The sequence below is a fragment of the Pseudophryne corroboree genome, chromosome 11 (assembly GCF_028390025.1).
Source record: "Pseudophryne corroboree isolate aPseCor3 chromosome 11, aPseCor3.hap2, whole genome shotgun sequence".
NCBI classification, from domain to species: domain Eukaryota; kingdom Metazoa; phylum Chordata; class Amphibia; order Anura; family Myobatrachidae; genus Pseudophryne; species Pseudophryne corroboree.
This window is the reverse complement of record NC_086454.1, coordinates 109,718,306-109,735,258: the sequence shown is the minus strand read 5'-3', so window position 1 is coordinate 109,735,258 and position 16,953 is coordinate 109,718,306. Positions and strand designations below refer to the sequence as shown.

At 46.7% G+C, this 16,953-nt stretch overlaps 1 protein-coding gene and 1 long non-coding RNA gene across 6 annotated transcripts in view; one reads left to right on the top strand and one right to left on the bottom strand.

Annotated features, from left to right (window-relative positions):
- LOC134969038 (uncharacterized) overlaps positions 1-8,380 on the bottom strand; it is a 56,898-nt gene extending 48,518 nt beyond the window's left edge. The window contains exon 1 of the long non-coding RNA XR_010189381.1: positions 7,770-8,380. This is a non-coding gene — a long non-coding RNA (uncharacterized LOC134969038). The remainder of the gene's footprint in view (positions 1-7,769) is intronic.
- LOC134969034 (general transcription factor II-I repeat domain-containing protein 2-like) overlaps positions 3,945-16,953 on the top strand; it is a 473,133-nt gene continuing 460,124 nt past the window's right edge. For all 5 annotated transcript variants that reach the window (XM_063944746.1, XM_063944745.1, XM_063944742.1 and 2 more), the window contains exon 1: positions 3,945-4,185. The gene's annotated coding sequence lies outside the window, so the exon portion shown is untranslated. The remainder of the gene's footprint in view (positions 4,186-16,953) is intronic.

Sequence of the window (16,953 nt, the reverse complement as noted above, 5' to 3'; positions counted from 1 at the left end):
TCTCCGGAAATGATCCAGACACGGAGATGAAATACTAAGCGGCCGCTGTTTAGCGGTAACTGATGTGACACTCTCACAATGTAGTAGGATCAATGTTTAACTTTTTAGTGTGGTTTCATAGAGGACTGATTTCAAGATCTAACAAGAAAGATGGTTTGGGATGTACGACCGGAAATGGTCGTCATGACAACCTAAATCAACACATGGCGGTGGCCATGTTTCTTCACAGGTGTTAATACTTGTGATTAAGAATGTGATTGGATACTCTGTGAATAAAAGTGTCTTAGTTTGTATGAGGAGCACATTAGCCTTGAAAAAGGGCCTAGTAAGGCCTGAAACGCGTCGGCGCAGCTGGGGGTGCTTTCTTTGTTGTCTGTGGAAGGAGTTTTTGCCGTAGAATCCAGGACTCCATTTCCCGGGAGGCTACCTGGTGTTAAAGAACACGCTGGTTTGAGGATTACTTATCCTCCCACTATCCGGTAATTACAACCTCTGTACACAGCTTGGTGATCACCGTCTATGCTGCATGTGCTCTATTTTATGTTTTAACCTGGAGATCTATGATATGTTTATGTGATTTTTTGATGTGAAGGAATAAAACTGTATTACACTAGATATTCCTATCTTTCCAATTTTATGGTACTACGAATCAAGTTTCTGCTGAGATCGCCCTTCCGTATATGAGGAACTCAGAGAACCCTCTACACGCTTGAACTAAAGTATTGTAAAGGGATGTCCGCATAATTTATTTTTTCCAGTATTTGATCATCTATTAGTGTATATTGTCATTTGGCGCCCAACACAGTTTATTCCATATCTTTTTTGCCAATATATTGTTACCTTGGGAGTGGGATACGCCCATACTCTGGTTTAGACAGTGTAGGCAGCCAGTCCCGCGCATTGGAGAGGTGTTCCATTTTTTTCTTTTTCACACGTACTAGTTTCCCAGGAACTAACCTCTGAAAGTGCTGCGGTGACAATGTTCAGTTATTGAGAGCATAGGAGATCTACCTTAGATAACTTATTTAAAGACGATGGAGAACATATTGAGTTATTGGATGAAAGTTTAGAAGAAATCATGAGGAAGTTAGAGAAAACTCTCATCAAAGAAAACAAAATTTGGTGAAAGACAGTGATGCTGGAAAAATATATAAAAAATCAAATAATCCCTAAAGGCCTCCAAATTAACAAACAAGCCTCCTTTGATAGTTCATCAGGAGAGTTTAAGGAGGAATGGGAGAGGATAATTAGCGATTGCTCATTTTCACTTATGAATCTAATTGTAGAAGAGAGAAGAAGAGAATTAGAGAAATTAGATAGTGAAATTAAGGTATATAGAGATCTGGTAACCCCTTTTTCTGATCTCAATGACTTTAAAGAGCTTGAACAAAGGATAGAAGCTAATATCAAAAAAGTAGAAAAGACCTTAATAGACAGAAAAATAAGGAAATATATTAGAGATAAAAAACAAAAGACTGAAAAAGCTGAACATGAAGAGGAAATAGATCAGGAGGACAGAGAAATGAGAACACCCTCTCCACCGAGACTAAATAGAGAGCGAGAGAATAGGTCTATAAGAGACGGGAACAATACTATAAGAAGTTCAAGAGGTGAACAGGAGTATAGGCATACTACAGAATGAGAAAGAGCAGGAATTTATCTCAAATAAGGATCCGGCTATGCCAGTCATATACCTTCTCCCTAAGGTTCATAAAGACACACAACACCCTCCCGGACGTCCTATCGTGTCAGGAATCGAGTCTATTACTGCCAACTTATCAGAAATGATCGACTATCATCTACAACCATTGGTATTAACCAATAAATCCCATCTTAAAGATACTAAGGATTTATTAAACTATCTACCCACTGTCCCTTGGGAGGATGGCATGTTGCTGGTTACAGCGGATGTCAAATCCCTATACACGATTATTGATCATGAAGCAGGAATAGGACCAGTTTCCGACTTTCTCAACAAAAGTGAAATTGATACCAACATTCAGAATTTTGTTGTAGAGGGAGTCCGATTTATTCTAGTAAACAATTTCTTTATGTTTGATGGAGACTTTTACCTCCAAAAGGTCGGGACGGCCATGGGCACCAGGTTCACCCCAAGTTATGCCAACTTATTTATGGGAAAATGGGAATCGGACTATGTCTGGGGACCCAACCCATTTGGGGCGAACCTGGTGTCATGGAAACGTTACATTGATGACATTATCTACATATGGAGAGGAGGGAGGGAAGAATTGGACAATTTTTGTTTTTATCTAAACAGTAATCCATTGAATATAAGTCTAACCTTCCACATAAGTATGGAGAGTATAGACTTTCTTGACATCACAATATACATTAAGGATGGCAATCTATGTACAAAAACTTATACCAAACCTACAGACTCCCAAACATACATAGACAGAAACAGCTGTCCTCATAACAACTGGTTAAAGTCGATACCGAATAGCCAATTCAAGAGAATCCGACGAAACTGTTCTGAGGACTTAGTGTTTGAACAACAAGCTGAGCAACTAGAGAAAAGATTCCAAGGAAGTGGATATGAAATTGAACATGTCAGGAAAATTAAGGAACAAACCTCGGAAATCAATAGGGTAGAACTTTTGAAAGATAAAGAACAGACCAGGGGGAATTCCAATCGCTTCAAATACGCGTTTGTAACGAGTTATAGTATACAACATAAATCCCTGGAACAGTCAATTAGGAAACATTGGAATATTTTGAAAAAAGACCCAATACTGATAGATATTCTGCCAGAAAAACCAGTGTTTATCTATAAAAAGGCTCCCAATATAAGGAACAACCTTGTTAGAAGTGATCTCCTGACCCTAAAGAAAAAAGGACAGATTAACACTACAGGTTTTCACCGGTGTGGGTCATGTGTTGGGTGTAGAACCATCAAGATAGACAGTGGGAAGAAAATAGAAAAACTGGAGATTAACGGACAGATGCACCAGATCAACGACTTTATTACGTGCAATATAAAGAACGTTATATATGCCATAGAGTGTTCATGCCATATGTTCTACATAGGTGAACATCAAGGCCTTTAAAAGTATGTGTGAGTGAGCACTTGAGAAATGTTAAGAAAGGTCTTGAAACTCATGCGCTTTCGAATCATTTTTAAAAAATTCATAATTGTGACCCAGGCCATATAATAAGATTTGTTGGGTTAAAACGGGTAGAAGCAAATCACCGTCAAAGAAATACCCCTTAATTACTGGCCAAAATGGAGATGCAATTAATTTATAAGTTTAATACACTCATACCCGGGGGTCTCAATTCAGATTTCGAAGTTAAATGGTTCTTATGAATTTAAAAAAAAATATATATTTTTTTTTTAAATATATTTAAATATTTCTTATATTTACTATTTACCCCGTATTTATATTATCCTCTGTATTCTCTTTTTTTTTTTATTTTTCTCTTTATGGTATTTACATTCATTATATTGTGTGTATTTGAAATGCCAGAAATCGGCATGTTTTATATTATAAAACTGCTCTTCCAATCAATAGGCTCGGAATATGGACTATCATACAGTTATTCTACCTACTGTGGAAATGAACTATTGTGTTGGATGACAGCTACAACTGACAATCTTTATAAACGGGACTGCGTTGCTTAGCAACCATCAGGAGGATATCGAGGAAGTAAATAGCGCTCCATACTAGAACTTCTAGTGACGTGTATGTGGAGGAGTGTAACCAGAGCCGTAACTAAGGGGGGGCTAGGGGGGCATGTGACCTGGGCGCTGGATTGGAGGGGGCGCCGCAATGCTTACACCCCCTCCGAGTCCCGATGCGCACAGGTCCCTTCGTCGGAGCAGCACAAGGCTGCCGTATGATGAAACTGAAAATAAACTACAGCTCCCAGAAGCCCTTGCTGCGGGAGCTGTAGTTTACTTTCAGTTTCTTCTATGTGGACAGTCATGTGCTACCTGTTGTGCCCTAAGAGGGGGCACAGGGAACAAGTTACCCCAGCCACCCCTGCTGCCTTTGATCACCGCAGCAGTGCACTATTGCACTGCTGAGCTGGAAAAATTAATGACTGCAGCCGGAGGTCCGAAAAAGGGGCGGAGCTACACGGCACTATACTCACAGTGACAGGCCAGCCAGCACCATCGAAGAGAGGAGGGGAGAAGAGCAGCAGCACAGCACAGCCTAAATAGTGAGTGTGACACAGTGAAGGGGCACTGTATGTGTGTGCAACTACTATATGTGTGTGTATGAATGTGTTGTGCATGTGTGTGACTGTATGTGAATAGGTGTGTCACTACATATCTGTATGCGTGCTTGTGTGTCACTATATGTATGTATGTATGTGTGACTATGTATGTATACAGGTGTGTGACTATGTATGTGAGTGAATGTATGCGTGCGTGTATGTGTTTAGATGTGTGACAGTATGTATGTGTGTGATTTTACATATGTATCAATGTATGGGATATTATTTCCTTTTTAACTTCATCTGTAGCCCAAATGTCTAACTAAGGTGGTCATTCCGAGTTGATCGCACGTAGCAACTTTTTGCTGCTCGTGCGATCAACTAGACGCCACCTATGGGGGAGTGTATTTTAGCATAGCAAGGCTGCGATCGCTTGTACAGCCCTGCTATGCTAAAAAAGTTTTATGTAAAACAAGACCAGCCCTGCAGTTACTTACCCTGTGTGATGGATCCAGCGATGAAGGTCCCGGAATTGACATCAGACATCCGCCCTCCAAACGCCTGGACACACCTGCGTTTGGATCTCCACGTCCGGAAAACGGAGAGTTGACACCCCGGAACGCCTTCCTCCTTGCAATCTTCTTGCAGTTGCCGCTGTGACCACTTTCTTTGTATGTGGCGTCGCTGCCCGGAGACTGTCGTCGCCGGGCAATGACGCATCTGCACAATGCGGCCGCCACACACGCGCAGTTCCGACCCGTTCTCACCGCTGCAATGAACCGCAGCGTGCGAACGTGTCGGAATAACCCCCTGAGTCCAGCTAAATGTCTAGAAAAGAAGCTATATAGCAGCTACCAGCCCTTTGCTCTCATGGCAGGGTCGGATCTAGACTTTTCTTTTAGGGGGGGCGGTTTACTGTTTAATTTTGACCCCTCCCCTATCCAGTCCCAACTCCTCCCCTCTTCAGTCTTGACTCCTCCCCTATCCAGTCCCAATTCCTCCATCACACAAATAAATATATTTTAAGTTTATTTGCTTTATTTTAAGCAAAACACTAAATAGCTATAAATAACAACAATGAAAGCAACAAACAACCGACGCCAGAGTCCCAGTGACGACAGCAGCGTGTCCCCTTGCGGACTCGCTGCACTCACCACGTTCCAGGCCTGGTGGTGAGCTTTGCTCGCCACACTATTAAATTCCCCCTTGGGGGGTGGTGTGGACAACCCCCCGAGTAGGAATTAGGGGCCCCATTCGGGATTCCGTCTGCTGGCATTTCCTTGGCTGTCGGGATTCCGGCGTCTGTATCCTGATCGCCGGGATCCTATATGCCGGGAAAGTGACTGCTTCCCAATTAACCACCTACTGTACATGGTGGCCCCGCTGTTGTCTCACAAATAAGTAGTAGTTACCACTGTCTTCAAGTTTCTACATAATATTGGTCCTATAATGTGTATCAAACAGTCTATATATCAGTGGGAGAGATCCCTTGATTATAAATGACACCCTAATAGCTGGTAGGGATATATTGCCAGCCAAGCAGGTTTAGGATTTGTTAGTGGGTGTTTGGTATAATAATCACTTCTACAACACATCAAATCAAAGTTCCCCAATATTACATCTTCCAAAGATATGTTCATCATAATTTATGACACGTCATGTACAGTTGTGATACCTAAAGTATAAAAGGTTGTAATCCCCTAATATTAGGGTATAGCAAAAAAATATATTAAATTAAAACAAATGTCTGGAGTAATTATTCTCATCTATTTCTCATCTTAATATGAGGTGCTGAAATAGAGTCAGTCAATCAAGTTTTATGATATGTTGACATTGTTATGAAATACAGTATTATAAACCTTGATGATTGACTGACTCTATATAAGCACCTTATATTAAGATGATAAATAGTATAAATGTGATAATAACTATAATTACTTAGAATAATTGTATCAATCAGAGATCTTTGGGATACTACCAACATTTATTGATACAAATGGTAACAAGTGGCATATTATTACCCCTTACGGGTGGTATTCAGTGTGCCGGCTGTTCAGTATACCGGCGCCGGAATCCCGACACCCGGCATACCGACAACTATTCTCCCTCTTGGGGGTTCGCAACTCCCCTGGACGCGCGCCACCGTGCCCGCAGCGTGGCAAGCGTAGCGAGCCAGCAAGGGGCTCATTTGCGCTCGCCCAGCTGTCGGCATGCCGGCGGTCGGGATCCCGGCGCCTGTTGCTGGGCGCCGGTAACCCGACCGCCGGCAAAACATACTACACCCACCCCCCCATCTCCAATGCCGGATCCCACCTGGGAATTGGAAACGGGTCCTTCCCAGGTGGGATCCGGCTTTGGACCTTAGAGGCTGCCTTTCCCAACCAAGTAATTTGGCGGGTCGTCTTGCTATGGGGGGTGGGACTGGAAATACATGTGATCTGTGTGGAGTTTATGTTTTTGTCATGTGAAATTTTAAAATTATTAAACAGTACTTCACTATGGGGGTCATTTTGACCTGATCGCATGCTGCCATTCATCGCAGCGTAGCGATCAGGTCAGAAGTGCGCATGCGCCGCAGTGCGCCGGCGCATGGCTGACAGGCGACGGCTGTCATTGCCTAGCGATCGACTCTTCCTGATTGACAGGCAGAGGTGTTTGCTGGCCGGGAGGAGGCGGCACGGCGGCGTTTGGTCACCGTTTTGTAGGCGCGGTCCGTCCAACGCAGGTGTGGCTGGTCCGCAGCGGCTGTGTGACGTCACACACAGCCGCTGCGACCCGGGCAGCGACGAGTAGCTCCCGGCCAGCACACAAAAGCTGCGCTGGCCGGGAGCTACTCCTGAAGTACAAAAACATCGCCGATGCTTTTGTACTTCTACGACGGGGCTGGGACTGACATGCGGGGCGGGATAGAACCTGTGCTGGGCGTCCCCCCGCATGTCAGTGTGGATGATCGTAGCTGTGCTAAATTTAGCACAGCTACGATCAGGTCGGAATGACCCCCCCATATTTTCTTATCCCATCCATTTTGGGTACATTTGAATGAGCCTAATGAGACGTATGCTGTGAGATGTGACATCTGCTGTATCCGAAGTGGCCTATTTATGAACAACCTACATATGCAGTAGCGCTGGATCTCTCCCAGTGATATATAAACTATTTGATGCATATTATAGGACCAATAATATACAGGAACTTGAAGACAGTTGTAACTAATACTTATTTGTAAGACTACAGCGGGGCCACCTTGTAGGTGGTTAATTATATGGTGAAGACAATTCCAAGTTGATACTTCATAGAATGTGTACGGTGTTATTTATGAGAAACTAACCAAATAGAGGACAAATTAGCAGACACAGGTTTTTTTGTATAGTATTTTTATACACACTTTCTGTACTTTTACGCTCGTCTCTATAGTTTTAATATAGGACGTGATATGTCATTTTTAACATTATGAAATACAAGGTATGTTTTAAAACCTACTGTATAAGGGCACCTACAGTATTACAGACACCCTTTATCGTATTGTACATATGGGAGACTAAACCTGTAATACCCTGCCTAGGGAATTTAACAATAAGATCTCTTACCGGTTGTATGGCCCCTCTGCAACAGGCTGGTCCCTGTGACTGACTGGCAGGATGGTCCCTGTGACTGACTGGCAGGATGGTCCCTGTGACTGACTGGCAGGATGGTCCCTGTGGCAGACTGGCAGGATAGTCCCTCTGGCTGGTCTCTGGGTGCAGGAATGCAGTGTGCTCTCACTCTGTGCAGCAAAGTAAAGTGGAACACAGGACAGAAAGAAATGGAACGCACAGTTCCATTATGCTTCCTCTTCCTGTGTACAGTGTACACAGAACAGGTTCTACCCTCCCAACACTATACTGTTTCTATTAGCCCACAGGCCTGTCATGTAACTGTAGCCACGCCCCCAGCACACAGCCACTTCCTGACCTCGTCTTATCAGCACTGTTTAGATGCCACAAGAAAGCAGTCTCAATCAACAAAATATGTTGATTTACTGCCGTCCAGGCCAAAGGGGTGAGTGGGGAGGAAGGGCACCTGCTGTGAGATGCTGCGTCTGGGAGCTCGGCTCGGCGCCACTGACAATAGCTGACAGCCAGCTGAGTGAGGAAGGGAGGAGGGAGGAGGGAGCAGGACTTCACAGACAGTTTGTCTGCCTGTCGGAAGGAGTTTGCTAGGGGGGGCGACCGCCCCCATCGCCCCCGTCTCTATCCGTGCCTGTCTCATGGAGTATATATGGGTTGGGGTTACGTGGCCGATGCACGGTCAGCATACCGACGCGAGGATCCCGGCGGCCAGAATGCCGTCAGGGGGTGAGTGTAAAAAAGCCCTTTGTGGGCTTCGCTGCGCTGGCCACAGGTTCTATTCCTGCTCTATGGGTGTCGTGGACACCCATGAGTGGAAATAGCCCGTTAGCTGGTACTGGCTGATGGCATTGTCAGTCTTCGCACAGAGTTACACGTGGTGGTGGGTTGGTTGTCTGTGCGTGTGTGTGTGTGTGTGTGTGTGTGTGTGTGTGTAGGGGGGGCGCCGGATCACTGTTTTGCCCCGGGTGACAAAAATCCTAGTTTCGGCCCTGGTGTAACAATAGGGCGGAAGTGATGGTCCATCCGTAACAGCTGACGTGTATGTGGAGGAGTGAATGAAAAGGGCGGAAGTGACGGTCCGTCCGTAACAGCTGACCTCCAACGGTTACCTAGCAACCGGAGGTCTCCGGAAATGATCCAGACACGGAGATGAAATACTAAGCGGCCACTGTTTAGCGGTAACTGATGTGACACTCTCACAATGTAGTAGGATCAATGTTTAACTTTTTAGTGTGGTTTCATAGAGGACTGATTTCAAGATCTTATAAGAAAGATGGTTTGGGGTGTACGACCGGAAATGGTCGTCATGACAACCTAAATCAACACATGGCGGTGGCCATGTTTCTTCACAGGTGTTAATACTTGTGATTAAGAATGTGATTGGATACTCTGTGAATAAAAGTGTCTTAGTTTGTATGAGGAGCACATTAGCCTTGAAAAAGGGCCTAGTAAGGCCTGAAACGCGTCGGCGCAGCTGGGGGTGCTTTCTTTGTTGTCTGTGGAAGGAGTTTTTGCCGTAGAATCCAGGACGCCATTTCCCGGGAGGCTACCTGGTGTAAAAGAACACGCTGGTTTGAGGATTACTTATCCTCCCACTATCCGGTAATTACAACCTCTATACACAGCTTGGTGATCACCTTCTATGCTGCATGTGCTCTATTTTATGTTTTAACCTGGAGATCTATGATATGTTTATGTGATTTTTTGATGTGAAGGAATAAAACTGTATTACACTAGATATTCCTATCTTTCCAATTTTATGGTACTACGAATCAAGTTTCTGCTGAGATCGCCCTTCCGTATATGAGGAACTCAGAGAACCCTCTACACGCCTGAACTAAAGTATTGTAAAGGGATGTCCGCATAATTTTTTTTTTCCAGTATTTGATCATCTATTAGTGTATATTGTCATTTGGCGCCCAACACAGTTTATTCCATATCTTTTTTGCCAATATATTGTTACCTTGGGAGTGGGATACGCCCATACTCTGGTTTAGACAGTGTAGGCAGCCAGACCCGCGCATTGGAGAGGTGTTCCATTTTTTTCTTTTTCACAGTCCCCATAGAAAGCTATGGGGCTGCAATGTGCCGGCATGCATCAAGCTCTGGAATGGGAAAGTTTCTGAAGCTTATTTCTGATATACAACACACTATCTGGTGGTGTCTATAGAGTAGAGATTTTCAACCTTTTACAACTTGCGACACACTGAACAAGATTTAAATATTGCCAAGGCACATTCAAATATAATGGTGATGAATGGGGCAGTTGCGTGTCCTAGGATGTCATGTCGCAGCTTCTCCATAGGTAACGCCTGAGCCAGTGACGTGCGGTGAGGTCACTGGTTGGGGAGGCACTGACAGCTAACAAGCCCCCCCCCCCCCCCCCCCCCCCCTGAAAAAAAAAAAAAGTGTGGTCCCCCAACACATCAGGAAAACCAGCACTAGGCAGAACCAGCCAGGGGGAGTAATGCCATAGGGTTGGAATTCCTCGGACAGTGGGAACCCCAAAAAATAAAAATGGGGTCCCCCCTCCCGAGCACTAACCAGCACTGGGCTGATAGCCCAGTGCTATGCCCCGCACCCCTGGTGGCGGTGGGTGCGGGGTTCATTGTGTGTTAATATTGTTCTTTACAGGTGGCCTACAGGTCCCAGCAAGCCTGCCCCAGCATGCTGGCACTTGGAGAACCACAAGTGCCAGCATGCCAGGACATAAAGGGCCTGCTGGCACCTGTAGTCCACCTGCAAAGAATAGTAATATTGTTCTTTACAGGTAGCCTACAGGTCCCAGCAAGCCTGCCCCAGCATGCTGGCACTTGGAGAACCACAAGTGCCAGCATGCCCGGACATAAAGGGCCCGCTGGCACCTGTAGTCCACCTGTAAAGAAAATATTAAAATAAAACTCCACACGTCTTGAAAAGAAGCTTTATTAATCTGGGTCTTCACCTGGGGGCGGCGGCCTTTAAGCTCTTTTGCGTGGCCGCCGCCTTCCCAGGGCTTCCGGCGTCTTCACCTGGGGGGCGCCACCCCCCCAGGGCTTCCAGCGTCTTCACCTGGTGGGCGGCGGCTGCTAAGCTCTTTTGCATAGCCGCCGCCCAGCCAGGACTTCCGGCCGTCTTCTTTCTTCAGGAGCTCTTCACTGCTCCTCCTCCGCCGTCGGACTGACTCTCCTCCGCCTCGCGCTGACTTATATAAGTCAGCCGGGGGCGGAGCGATGACGCGGCGAGCCGTGATTGGCTCGCGGCGGCCATCTTGAATTTCAAAAATGACGCTGAGGCGCCATTTTTGAAACTGGAACCGCTCCGCTGCCAAACTCTGCAGGATCAAGGTAATTTTCCGCCGCCGCAACCCGCCGCCTGCTCCACCGCCGCCCAAACCACCGCCGCATCCCGCCGCCCGGACCATCGCCGCATCCAGCCGCCCGCACCTCCTCCGCCAGCGTCGCCCACACAGTGATTGACAGCGGATCCAGTGACGGATCCGCTGGCCAATCACTGTGGCCTCAGTGACAGGGACGTGCTTTCATAGGTTGAAAGCACGTCCCTGTAGGAAAGCGGCACCACTAATGGTGCCGCTTTCCCATATATTTTCAATGGGCTTTTACAGCCCATGGCTAGTCCCCGCCCGTGCCCGCCCCCCGCTCCCCATACTTTCCCCAGTGACAACGGGAGGCACCACGATCAGTGCCTCCCAAGCACATAAAGAGAGGAGCAATGTAAAGAATAATATTAAGAAGATACATATGACACAGAATATGTGTCATATGCATCTTCTTTGTATTATCTTAATCATTAATGACAGGGGAGGCACTGCCTCCCCTGACTGCACGTCCCTGGCCTGAGCCACATCTGAGAAAGCCAGAAGAGCCCAACACTGCCCGGGCCCAAAATTAGAACTGGTTTTGCAACCACTAAACCCACCAGTATTGATCGTTCCAGGACCTCAGTAGCAGCAAAACACTGATAGGCCTGGTTGTGCTTCTATGGCGGCACACCTGGAGACTGCTCAGGGCACACTAGTGTGCCACGGCACAGTGGTTGAAAAACACTGCTATAGGGAAAAGCTCCAGGATATTTCACATTCTAGAACTTGATGTATAGTAGACTATGGGCTTCTTAGCACAGAGTTCCCCCCATGGTTTGCACTGACAGCTGCACACGCGCACTTGTATTCCCAGGTCACAAACCAGGATATCCTCACAGCGCAAAGGTCAGCTCTTATCGGAAGATCTTTGTTGTACATATAAATTCATGCATTTGGCATTAATAAATGCTGCAATGCATGCGGTAACTGGTGGGAGGTATCACATACAAAATGATACATCCTGCCCATGGACATTTATAGTAAATGATATTGATGGTGCGTTACAAGAGGCTAGCACAGTGCAATGTGTAGTTCCTGTGGTATGCAGTCACAATGTCTGTGATCATTATGTTGACCTTCCCAATGTTGACACCAGAAGGTTGACATTTATTATGTTGACATGCTACAATGTTGACGTCATCAATGTTGACACTTGCCAAATGAATGTATAGACAGAATGTCGATAATGTCAACATTACGATTAAAGTCAGGGATAGCATTAGGACGATGGTTAGTGATATTGTTAGGGTTAATGGTAGAATTATCATTGGTGTGGTGAGAGAATAACACAAATGTTACATTGACAACATTTCGGCATTACATCAGAGTCGACCTGCTAAATATTGGCATGGTTAATGTCAACATGAACATGTCGATATGTTCAATTACATGTAGCGCTCAGCGCTTATGACAGACAGCAAATGTGAAATTGGACACCGGCCATTTTGTGTTTAGAGACTACATCTCCCAGACAGCCTTGGGTTTCAGAGGATATACAGAGAGACACGCAGAGGCTGTCAGGGGGTGGGGAAACAGGGCATGGGGAGGGGGGAGTGCAGAATGGAATGCTTTTGTCCAGAGGAGTGGAGGAGGAGATGGGCCAGGAGCGAGAGGTAACCATGTCTTGGATATAGCTAAGATGCAGCTGACAATGACTGGAGAATACTGGGGAAGAAGTCAACATGACTGTACAGAAAGAGGCCTACTGAGAGGGGGGACCCCAGTCTGATGAAGTTAAGTGGCCTACAGAGGATAATGCATTTCAAACCTTCCTTTTTGATCCCTGGAGAGGAGAGTTTGCAGAGAGACACACTTTGGAGGAATGTGAGATAAGTAACAGTTTACAGTAGAGATGTGCACTTGAAATTTTTTGGGTTTTGTGTTTTGGTTTTGGGTTCGGTTCCGCGGCCGTGTTTTGGGTTCGACCGCGTTTTGGCAAAACCTCACCGAATTTTTTTTGTCGGATTCGGGTGTGTTTTGGATTCGGGTGTTTTTTTCAAAAAACACTAAAAAAACAGCTTAAATCATAGAATTTGGGGGTCATTTTGATCCCAAAGTATTATTAACCTCAAAAACCATAATTTCCACTCATTTTCAGTCTATTCTGAATACCTCACACCTCACAATATTATTTTTAGTCCTAAAATTTGCACCGAGGTAGCTGTGTGAGTAAGATAAGCGACCCTAGTGGCCGACACAAACACCGGGCCCATCTAGGAGTGGCACTGCAGTGTCACGCAGGATGGCCCTTCCAAAAAACACTCCCCAAACAGCACATGACGCAAAGAAAAAAAAGAGGCGCAATGAGGTAGCTGTGTGAGTAAGATAAGCGACCCTAGTGGCCGACACAAACACCTGGCCCATCTAGGAGTGGCACTGCAGTGTCACGCAGGATGGCCCTTCCAAAAAACACTCCCCAAACAGCACATGACGCAAAGAAAAAAAGAGGCGCAATGAGGTAGCTGTGTGAGTAAGATAAGCGACCCTAGTGGCCGACACAAACACCTGGCCCATCTAGGAGTGGCACTGCAGTGTCACGCAGGATGGCCCTTCCAAAAAACACTCCCCAAACAGCACATGACGCAAAGAAAAAAAGAGGCGCAATGAGGTAGCTGTGTGAGTAAGATAAGCGACCCTAGTGGCCGACACAAACACCTGGCCCATCTAGGAGTGGCACTGCAGTGTCACGCAGGATGGCCCTTCCAAAAAACACTCCCCAAACAGCACATGACGCAAAGAAAAAAAGAGGCGCAATGAGGTAGCTGTGTGAGTAAGATAAGCGACCCTAGTGGCCGACACAAACACCGGGCCCATCTAGGAGTGGCACTGCAGTGTCACGCAGGATGGCCCTTCCAAAAAACACTCCCCAAACAGCACATGACGCAAAGAAAAAAAGAGGCGCAATGAGGTAGCTGTGTGAGTAAGATAAGTGACCCTAGTGGCCGACACAAACACCTGGCCCATCTAGGAGTGGCACTGCAGTGTCACGCAGGATGGCCCTTCCAAAAACACTCCCCAAACAGCACATGACGCAAAGAAAAAAAGAGGCGCAATGAGGTAGCTGTGTGAGTAAGATAAGCGACCCTAGTGGCCGACACAAACACCGGGCCCATCTAGGAGTGGCACTGCAGTGTCACGCAGGATGGCCCTTCCAAAAAACACTCCCCAAACAGCACATGACGCAAAGAAAAAAAGAGGCGCAATGAGGTAGCTGTGTGAGTAAGATAAGCGACCCTAGTGGCCGACACAAACACCGGGCCCATCTAGGAGTGGCACTGCAGTGTCACGCAGGATGGCCCTTCCAAAAAACACTCCCCAAACAGCACATGACGCAAAGAAAAAAAGAGGCGCAATGAGGTAGCTGTGTGAGTAAGATAAGCGACCCTAGTGGCCGACACAAACACCTGGCCCATCTAGGAGTGGCACTGCAGTGTCACGCAGGATGGCCCTTCCAAAAAACACTCCCCAAACAGCACATGACGCAAAGAAAAATTAAAGAAAAAAGAGGTGCAAGATGGAATTGTCCTTGGGCCCTCCCACCCACCCTTTTGTTGTATAAACAGGACATGCACACTTTAACCAACCCATCATTTCAGTGACAGGGTCTGCCACACGACTGTGACTGAAATGACGGGTTGGTTTGGACCCCCACCAAAAAAGAAGCAATTAATCTCTCCTTGCACAAACTGGCTCTACAGAGGCAAGATGTCCACCTCATCATCATCCTCCGATATATCACCGTGTACATCCCCCTCCTCACAGATTATCAATTCGTCCCCACTGGAATCCACCATCTCAGCTCCCTGTGTACTTTGTGGAGGCAATTGCTGCTGGTCAATGTCTCCACGGAGGAATTGATTATAATTCATTTTAATGAACATCATCTTCTCCACATTTTCTGGAAGTAACCTCGTACACCGATTGCTGACAAGGTGAGCGGCGGCACTAAACACTCTTTCGGAGTACACACTTGTGGGAGGGCAACTTAGGTAGAATAAAGCCAGTTTGTGCAAGGGCCTCCAAATTGCCTCTTTTTCCTGCCAGTATAAGTACGGACTGTGTGACGTGCCTACTTGGATGCGGTCACTCATATAATCCTCCACCATTCTTTCAATGGGGAGAGAATCATATGCAGTGACAGTAGACGACATGTCCGTAATCGTTGACAGGTCCTTCAGTCCGGACCAGATGTCAGCATCAGCAGTCGCTCCAGACTGCCCTGCATCACCGCCAGCGGGTGGGCTCGGAATTCTGAGCCTTTTCCTCGCACCCCCAGTTGCGGGAGAATGTGAAGGAGGAGATGTTGACAGGTCGCGTTCCGCTTGACTTGACAATTTTCTCACCAGCAGGTCTTTGAACCCCAGCAGACTTGTGTCTGCCGGAAAGAGAGATCCAAGGTAGGTTTTAAATCTAGGATCGAGCACGGTGGCCAAAATGTAGTGCTCTGATTTCAACAGATTGACCACCCGTGAATCCTTGTTAAGCGAATTAAGGGCTCCATCCACAAGTCCCACATGCCTAGCGGAATCGCTCCGTGTTAGCTCCTCCTTCAATGTCTCCAGCTTCTTCTGCAAAAGCCTGATGAGGGGAATGGCCTGACTCAGGCTGGCAGTGTCTGAACTGACTTCACGTGTGGCAAGTTCAAAGGGCAGCAGAACCTTGCACAACGTTGAAATCATTCTCCACTGCGCTTGAGACAGGTGCATTCCACCTCCTATATCGTGCTCAATTGTATAGGCTTGAATGGCCTTTTGCTGCTCCTCCAACCTCTGAAGCATATATAGGGTTGAATTCCACCTCGTTACCACTTCTTGCTTCAGATGATGGCAGGGCAGGTTCAGGCGTTTTTGGTGTTGCTCCAGTCTTCTGTACGTGGTGCCTGTACGCCGAAAGTGTCCCGCAATTCTTCTGGCCACCGACAGCATCTCTTGCACGCCCCTGTCGTTTTTTAAAAAATTCTGCACCACCAAATTCAAGGTATGTGCAAAACATGGGACGTGCTGGAATTTGCCCAGATTTAATGCACACACAATATTGCTGGCGTTGTCCGATGCCACAAATCCACAGGAGAGTCCAATTGGGGTAAGCCATTCCGCGATGATCTTCCTCAGTTGCCGTAAGAGGTTTTCAGCTGTGTGCGTATTCTGGAAACCGGTGATACAAAGCGTAGCCTGCCTAGGAAAGAGTTGGCGTTTGCGAGATGCTGCTACTGGTGCCGCCGCTGCTGTTCTTGCGGCGGGAGTCCATACATCTACCCAGTGGGCTGTCACAGTCATATAGTCCTGACCCTGCCCTGCTCCACTTGTCCACATGTCCGTGGTTAAGTGGACATTGGGTACAGCTGCATTTTTTAGGACACTGGTGACTCTTTTTCTGAGGTCTGTGTACATTTTCGGTATCGCCTGCCTAGAGAAATGGAACCTAGATGGTATTTGGTACCGGGGACACAGTACCTCCAACAAGTCTCTAGTTGGCTCTGCAGTAATGATGGATACCGGAACCACGTTTCTCACCACCCAGGATGCCAAGGCCTCAGTTATCCGCTTTGCAGCAGGATGACTGCTGTGATATTTCATCTTCCTCGCAAAGGACTGTTGGACAGTCAATTGCTTGGTGGAAGTAGTAAAAGTGGTCTTACGATTTCCCCTCTGGGATGACCATCGACTCCCAGCAGCAACAACAGCAGCGCCAGCAGCAGTAGGCGTTACACGCAAGGATGCATCGGAGGAATCCCAGGCAGGAGAGGAATCGTCAGAATTGCCAGTGACATGGCCTGCAGGACTATTGGCATTCCTGGGGAAG